The sequence below is a fragment of the Herpailurus yagouaroundi genome, unplaced genomic scaffold, assembly GCF_014898765.1.
Source record: "Herpailurus yagouaroundi ecotype Mexico unplaced genomic scaffold, PumYag 159, whole genome shotgun sequence".
Lineage (NCBI taxonomy): Eukaryota > Metazoa > Chordata > Mammalia > Carnivora > Felidae > Herpailurus > Herpailurus yagouaroundi.
This window is the reverse complement of record NW_024412400.1, coordinates 28,975,099-28,981,753: the sequence shown is the minus strand read 5'-3', so window position 1 is coordinate 28,981,753 and position 6,655 is coordinate 28,975,099.

The following is a 6,655-nucleotide window of genomic DNA, read 5'->3' as shown; positions in this document are numbered from 1 at the left end:
ATATATATATATATATATATATATATATATATATATATATATATATATTTACATGACATTATGTATTATGTATGCTGGACACAACTGTGTTTTACAAGCTCCCCCAGGAGATTCTGCATGCTCAAATCTGAGAGCACTGCTCTAACTCATTATCCATTAGTCTTACCTTAAAAAGAAACCTTGTATGATCCATAGCAATAAATATAAATGTTGCATTTGTCTTTAAAGAACAAGAGGCAAAGATCTAAGAATTCTTGGCAGCACAGAGCATCTTTTTGCATTTCCAAGCAATACAGTGCATCAGCCAGAGTAGCAAATTCTGCATAAAAACACTTGGGTTTGAGTTTCTGTTCTTTTACCTCTTGGCTATAGCTTCTTAGGAAATCACTGAATGTTCAAAATGATTTGTTTCCTCATCTATAAAAGGAGGTCCTTCCCTTGTGGATCTTTACAATGACTTCCTCTTTAAGTTCTGTGATTCAAAGCATCTCAGTCAATATGTATATTGTTATCATTTTGGAAACACCCATATTGCCACTTTTTCCATTTCATTCTATTACTCAAAAGCATATCAAGACTGTATTATAATATAATATATTCCAATTAAAAAGTAAGCAAAGGATCTGAATAGATATTCCTCTAAAGAAGATATACACATGGCAAATAAGCACACAAAAAGATGCCATCAGTCAAATGCAACTCAAAACCACAATGATACTACTTCACACCATTAGAATGGCTATAATAAAAATGATAATAACAAGTGTTGGTGAAAAGGTAGAGAAATCAGAACCCTGATACACTGCTGGTAGGAATGCAAAATAGCGCAGCTGTTTTGAAAAACAGTTTGGTGGTTCTTCAAAATGTTAAACATCGACTTCCCATGTGACCCAGCAATTCTACTCTTAGATATATACCAAGAGAATTGAAAACATAGGTCTATGCAAAAAGCTATGTACAGATGTTCACAAATCATCATAGCATTATGCATAATAGCCAAAAAAGTAGAAACAACCCAAACATTTACCAATGATGAATGGATAAAGTGTGGTATATCCACATACTGGAATATTCTTCAACAACAAAAAGCAATTAAGTATGAATACATGTTATAATATGGATGAACCTCAAAACATTAAACTAATTGAAAGAAGATAGTCACAAAAGACTACATAGTGTATGATTTCTTTCATTTGAAATGTTCAGGATAGGCATATCCATAAAAATCCATGGAAAGAGAAAATGGATTCATAGATACCTAGAGCTGGAAAGACTGAAGGGAAGTGGGAGCATGGGGGTAGGGTGGGGGGGCGGTAGGGACTGTTAAAGGGGAAACAGCTTCTTTGCGGATGATGCAAATGTTCTGAAATTGATTGTGGTGATGTTTGCACAGCTCCATGAATAAACTGAAAACAATGAGTTGTGCACTCTAAATGAGTGGATTGTATGATATATTAATTATATCTCAATAAACTTGTTAAAAAAAGTAAAAGCATATCAGAACCTCCTCTCCTTCTCCATTTCTCCCCCAGTCATAACAGATGACAATTAATGAAATACTAAACTAATGCATTTATGACTATGGTAGTCTGGAATGGAGTGCCATCCTACTGTATCTCATTCATTATTTTAATATTCAAGAAGTTTGGATGCAGTGTAGATTGGCCAACACACGATTCTATGTTTCCTTAAAATTTTTTTTTAATGTTTATTTATTTTTGAGAGAGAGAGACAGAGTGCAAGTGGGGGAGGGGCAGAGAGAGAGGGAGACACAGAATCTGAAGCAGGCTCCAGGCTCTGAGCTCTCAGCACAGAGCCCGATGCAAGGCTGGAACTCACAAGCTGTGAGATCATCACCTGAGCTGAAATTGGATGCTTAACCGAATGAGTCACCCAGAAGCCTCCACAATTCTTTGTTACTTTTGTTCAAACCCAAATGCCTAACAAAAAAGCATTTACCAAGATGAATGCTAGAAGCTGCTCTTTTTATTATTATTATTATTATTATTATTATTATTATCATTATCATATTGGAAATGACCACCACAAACTAATGACATGCTTTGAATTGGGCACAAACAGGATATCCAGAGAATGAGCAAAATTTCTCAATTCTTTCTTTAGTCCTTGAATTCATTCATTCATTCATTCATTCATTCATTTAGTGTGAATTCTCAAAGTGAATGTGAGGGGTTTGTATAAAGGAAACTTTATCTCTTCTGAAGCTCACTAGCTTTTTAAGTCACAGACACATATAAATGGTGCTTTGAAAACTTTTGCTAAATTATACACATGAACATAACAATCTAGGAAGCAAGCTCCCAAAAACCTGCAATGATGAGGCTAGTTACAAACATAAATTGGGCCTTACAGAGCATGCTGAATAGGCGATTATTTCCTACCTGTTCTATTTCCTCAAGTTCAAGGTAGACCAAAGATATTCCTTGTATAAGTCTCCATGACTAATTTTCCTGATTTTCAAATCAGGACTGCAAATGTCCTTTTCTAATAGCACAGGACCAGAGAACATGATTTTCATTATAGAAAGGACTGTGTATACAAGAGGATATTTTAGAAATCTGGGCCAAATGGTATTTTAAGACATTAAGAGCTAGTAAGAATTTGTGTTATGTTTAACTGCATGTTACAGTAAAACAAAATCTTTAAGATGTAGGAATATAAATAGTTGATTGCTGCTAGTTAATTATGGCTTAGGCTATCAGACTGATTTTAAAAATCACATCTTTAGAAATTGCTTTTTCTATGATTGTTAGCATTTTGAGGGAATGAAGGGCTACTTTAAGAAGCTGCAACGTATAGATCTTATTCTCATGAAAATGTAAGTGGGCATAAATTTTTGCATACAGCGTCATGAGCATACCCCAGGGCAGTTCCACAGATAGCAGTTTAAGATTCCAAGAAAACTTGGTAGAAGAAAAAAAACAAACTAAAGATACCATGACACACCCATGGCTGTCCTGAAAAAAAGTCTGACAACACCAAATGGCAACAAGGATATGGAAAAACTATAATTCTCATACACTTTGGGAAGTTATTTGGCAGTTTCTTAAAAAGTTACACATGCATCTGTACTGTGACCCGCAATGTCACTCTGAGGTATTTGCCCAAAAGAAGTGAAAATATGTGTCTGCTCAAGGTCTTGTATAAGACTTTCCTTAGCCTTATTCTTAACAGCCAAAATCTAGAAACAATTCAAATGGCCATTAATAGGAATATAAATAAATTGTGGCATATTTATACAATGGAATTCTATGCAGAAAACAATAAAATAATGTGCTACTTACATCTGCCATAATATATAGCTAAATTTCAAAAACATTATGCTGAATGGAAGAAGCCAAGCACAAGAAAGTATGAAGTTCTACAACAGGTGAAATGAACATACTTCAGTAGAAATCAGAACAATAGCTGCCTCTGAAGGGTGTGATAGACTAGAAGAAGCCTCATAGGATTTTTCTGGCATGCTAGAAATTTTCTACATCTTGATAGAAGTATGGATTACACAGGTGTATCCACTTGTCAAAATTCGTTGAACTGTGTACTTAATATCTATGTGTTTTGCTTTTTATAAAATATGTCAATAAAACATTTTGTAGAAAAGATAAATTGGAAATATGTAAGTATCAGTATAGTAAGAGAATTTAGATTTTTACCTATATATTCAAGTATTAATATAATTACTGGAAGAGATGGAGTTGCTTCTTTAAATCGTATAGACATTACATATGAATGTGAAGCTGTAGATAGAAAGGATGACACCTCTAGAAGAAATATGACTTTGTACTTTTATACGGCTTATTTAGCATTTTTCCTACATCTTTTGTTTGAGTCTCATGGAAACTCTGTGAGAAGCAAGTATGATTGCTATCCCCTTATTGTGCAGATGAGGAAACTGAGGGTTCCATCAAGGCCACAGAGTCCATTTGTGGCAGAACTAAGACCAGAACCCTTATTTTCTTCTTTTTTTTTAAGTTTATTAATTTATTTTTGGAGAGAGACAGAGACAGCACAAGTGTGGGAGGGGCAGAGAGAGAGGGGGAGAGAGAATCCCAAGCAGGCTCCTTACTACCATTGCAGAGCCCCACACAGGGCTCGAACTCATGAAGCTGTGAGATCATGACCTGAGATGAAATTGAGCCAGATGCTTCACTGACTGAGCCACCCAGGTGCCCTAGAACCCTTATTTTCTAAAGGAAGTTTAGTGCTTATTTTACCTCTATTCCTTTAGAGAAAGGAAAATTACAATAGCCAGAGAAACACATAAGATTAGATTCCAGAACATGAATTTTATTTAGTGAATTAAAAATCCAAAGTATCTGATACATACCCTTTAGAGCCTCTAGAGCCCTCCTGTATTTAGGTCTCAATAATACTTTGCTCACTGGAAAAGCATGGCTGGACCATACCAACAACACTCTGGGTTAGTTTGAGCTTCTCTGTTACTCAGCATCAAGCTTCAGTAGTAATTTTAAGGATACATGTAATTAAGAGCATGGGCAAAGCCAGGAGAGGTCCAGGACATGGATGGTAGCTGCCCAGATCCTTTTGTCCTGCATCAGACATGTACTCTCTAGCCCAGAGCAATAATAGGGCCTCCAAAGAGATTTGTGGATTACCTCACACAGCAAGGAGATTTTAGGTTATGAATCATCTCCATTTTATACCCAGATCATTATGTGACTGACATGAAATCCACCAAGGAGCCATGCCAATCCATAGACTCTAAATTAGTTTTCCATAAGCAATCCTAATCCAGGGTCATTCCTGCTTAAAGCATTCCATATGTGGATACTCTCCTCCTAGTCAATCTCAATTTATTTACCAGGAGACCAATTATCAGCATGTTTATCAGGAGATTACATCAGATCACTTGCTTTCTTTGTCTCCCAAAAGTGTCCTCCTGGTAGCAGGAGAGAAATACTTGTAGGCCAGCTGATTAATTTTCTCCTCCTCAGGACTGAAATCCAAGTGCTACCTCATGGACCATAATCTAACCCTACCACACCTTAGTTCTCTGATTCTCTATTAGGAGGCTTCTCTTGAGCAAACTGGAGGGCATGGAGCTAGTGAGGCACCTCTGAGCAGAGCCATCTCAAGGACCAGGTAATTGGGTCATGATGGTGGCAGTGATTTAGGGAATAGTGTGAAGAGGGAAAAAGTGCCACCTAAACAAAGAAATTAAATATTGGGGTCCATTTATTGAAGGCTCACTACTACAAGGTTAGAAGGGAGTATCACCTTGGGGCACCTGGGTGGCTCAGTCAGTTAAGCATCCGACTTCAGCTCAGGTCATGCTCTCACACCCTGTGAGTTCAAGCCCTGATTCGGGCTCTGTGCTGACAGAGCCTGGAGCCTGTTTCAGATTCTGTGTCTCCCTCTCTCCCTGCCCCTCCCCTACTCATGCTCTGCCTCTCTCTGTCTCAAAAATAAATAAAAACAGGTAAAAAATATTTTTAAATTAAAAAAAGAAGGGAGTATTACCTTGATTTTACTGATGTAGAGCTGAGGCTCAGAGAGGTTAACTAACTTGCCCAAGGTCACACAACAAGTGGGGGACAAAATCAAGATTTAAACACAAAATAGTTTGAGACCAAATTTCAACCTCAAAGTGCTCCCCATCCCCTTCTTCACCGTGCTTATGATGCTAGAGCTTGCAATCTGCAAACCACATTTTGGTTTTTCCAGCTCCTCATTGCTAGGCATTGCCACCAGGGACACTAGAGGAAGACTGCAAGGCTGATGGAGAGAGAAGGGATATGCTTTCTCCTGTTTACTTCCTGTTCCTAAAAGCGTCACACCAGAAATGCCTCTTCACCTCAACATTAGCAGGGTCCTCCTAGAGTAGCAGCTAAATCCAGTTTTTAGTTTCTCAGATGCTTGTAAAACCAGCCTCAGAAACCCCTGCAACAGTCAGCTCCTCCTCAAAGCTCTGAGTCCCAGACTCCAGGACCATTTTCTGAGTTTCCAAGTTTTAATAATTCTAACCTCTTCTATCTTTTCCCTCAAACCTAGGGGTGGTAGCTGCATCCTGCAATTGCTACCTCTCTGATATCTCTGTATTCTCTTTTTGCTCTTTTCAATTATGTAGTTAACAATCCTTTAAATTCCCTCAGCTCAAATACCTAGTATGATGTCTATCATCTACCATACATTCTTGCTCTCCACTGCCCATTCATGTCTTCCATTTGTTTCCATATGGCAAAGTGGGTAGGAGTGTCCCTCTCGCTTACACATATCCTGCTTATGTTAGCTTTAACTTTAGTGGGGATGTAAGGGTCCTAGGAAGGAAACTGAAGTTTATGTAACTAGTGCCCTCTACACCTTTTCAGTCAAGTCCAAGCCAATGAGTATGCTTAATTTGATATATATTATTTTTTACCCCTTTACTGAAGTATAATTTATGGAAAATGAACTGCATCCCTTCAAGAGGTACAATTTGCATTTTGAGACATGTATGCGTCTGGAAACCATTGACACTTCAAGATACAGAACATTTCCTTCCCCTACCCAAGTTTTCCCCATCTCCTTTTTCAGTCAGTCCCTCCCTCTACTCAGACAATCAACCAACCAATTTACTTCTGTTGCTATAAATTCATTTTCATTTTCTAGGAGTTTATATCAATGTAATCATATA